The following is a 2554-nucleotide window of genomic DNA, read 5'->3' as shown; positions in this document are numbered from 1 at the left end:
CTGCGCCGCTTTATATCGCGAATTCGGTGTTTTATACGGAAAAGGGTCGAAAAAGGGTAGTGTGCAAGAGGTGCAAGTAAAGTTTTTTACGGATTATGAATCCTGAATAGTTGACCATCATCTGAGTGAAAATCTCATCTTGAAACTGATAAAAACATAGAAGTTATGGTCAGCTGACTGCGCCGCTTTATATCGCGAATTCGGTGTTTTATACGGAAAAGGGTCGAAAAAGGGTAGTCTCCAAGGGGTGCAAGTAAAGTTTTTTACGGATTATGAATCCTGAATAGTTGACCATCATCTGAGTGAAAATCTCATCTTGAAACTGATAAAAACATAGAAGTTATGGTCAGCTGACTGCGCCGCTTTATATCGCGAATTCGGTGTTTTATACGGAAAAGGGTCGAAAAAGGGTAGTTTGCAAGGGGTGCAAGTAAAGTTTTTTACGGATTATGAATCCTGAATAGTTGACCATCATCTGAGTGAAAATCTCATCTTGAAACTGATAAAAACATGGAAGTTATGGTCAGCTGACTGCGCCGCTTTATATCGCGAATTCGGTGTTTTATACGGAAAAGGGTCGAAAAAGGGTAGTGTGCAAGGGGTGCAAGTAAAGTTTTTTACGGATTATGAATCCTGAATAGTTGACCATCATCTGAGTGAAAATCTCATCTTGAAACTGATAAAAACATAGAAGTTATGGTCAGCTGACTGCGCCGCTTTATATCGCGAATTCGGTGTTTTATACGGAAAAGGGTCGAAAAAGGGTAGTCTCCAAGGGGTGCAAGTAAAGTTTTTTACGGATTATGAATCCTGAATAGTTGACCATCATCTGAGTGAAAATCTCATCTTGAAACTGATAAAAACATAGAAGTTATGGTCAGCTGACTGCGCCGCTTTATATCGCGAATTCGGTGTTTTATACGGAAAAGGGTCGAAAAAGGGTAGTGTGCAAGGGGTGCAAGTAAAGTTTTTTACGGATTATGAATCCTGAATAGTTGACCATCATCTGACTGAAAATCTCATCTTGAAACTGATAAAAACATAGAAGTTATGGTCAGCTGACTGCGCCGCTTTATATCGCGAATTCGGTGTTTTATACGGAAAAGGGTCGAAAAAGGGTAGTGTGCAAGGGGTGCAAGTAAAGTTTTTTACGGATTATGAATCCTGAATAGTTGACCATCATCTGAGTGAAAATCTCATCTTGAAACTGATAAAAACATAGAAGTTATGGTCAGCTGACTGCGCCGCTTTATATCGCGAATTCGGTGTTTTATACGGAAAAGGGTCGAAAAAGGGTAGTTTGCAAGGGGTGCAAGTAAAGTTTTTTACGGATTATGAATCCTGAATAGTTGACCATCATCTGAGTGAAAATCTCATCTTGAAACTGATTAAAACATGGAAGTTATGGTCAGCTGACTGCGCCGCTTTATATCGCGAATTCGGTGTTTTATACGGAAAAGGGTCGAAAAAGGGTAGTGTGCAAGGGGTGCAAGTAAAGTTTTTTACGGGTTATGAATCCTGAATAGTTGACCATCATCTGAGTGAAAATCTCATCTTGAAACTGATAAAAACATAGAAGTTATGGTCAGCTGACTGCGCCGCTTTATATCGCGAATTCGGTGTTTTATACGGAAAAGGGTCGAAAAAGGGTAGTGTGCAAGGGGTGCAAGTAAAGTTTTTTACGGATTATGAATCCTGAATAGTTGACCATCATCTGAGTGAAAATCTCATCTTGAAACTGATAAAAACATAGAAGTTATGGTCAGCTGACTGCGCCGCTTTATATCGCGAATTCGGTGTTTTATACGGAAAAGGGTCGAATAAGGGTAGTCTCCAAGGGGTGCAAGTAAAGTTTTTTACGGATTATGAATCCTGAATAGTTGACCATCATCTGAGTGAAAATCTCATCTTGAAACTGATAAAAACATAGAAGTTATGGTGAGCTGACTGCGCCGCTTTATATCGCGAATTCGGTGTTTTATACGGAAAAGGGTCGAAAAAGGGTAGTCTCCAAGGGATGCAAGTGAAGTTTTTTACGGATTATGAATCCTGAATAGTTGACCATCATCTGAGTGAAAATCTCATCTTGAAACTGATAAAAACATAGAAGTTATGGTCAGCTGACTGCGCCGCTTTATATCGCGAATTCGGTGTTTTATACGGAAAAGGGTCGAAAAAGGGTAGTTTGCAAGGGGTGCAAGTAGAGTTTTTTACGGATTATGAATCCTGAATAGTTGACCATCATCTGAGTGAAAATCTCATCTTGAAACTGATAAAAACATAGAAGTTATGGTCAGCTGACTGCGCCGCTTTATATCGCGAATTCGGTGTTTTATACGGAAAAGGGTCGAAAAAGGGTAGTTTGCAAGGGGTGCAAGTAAAGTTTTTTACGGATTATGAATCCTGAATAGTTGACCATCATCTGAGTGAAAATCTCATCTTGAAACTGATGAAAACATAGAAGTTATGGTCAGCTGACTGCGCCGCTTTATATCGCGAATTCGGTGTTTTATACGGAAAAGGGTCGGAAAAGGGTAGTCTCCAAGGGGTGCAA

This window comes from Coccinella septempunctata, chromosome 6 (genome assembly GCF_907165205.1).
Source record: "Coccinella septempunctata chromosome 6, icCocSept1.1, whole genome shotgun sequence".
NCBI lineage: Eukaryota > Metazoa > Arthropoda > Insecta > Coleoptera > Coccinellidae > Coccinella > Coccinella septempunctata.
The sequence above is the reverse complement of the archived record's forward strand: the minus strand, read 5'-3'. Positions refer to the sequence as shown.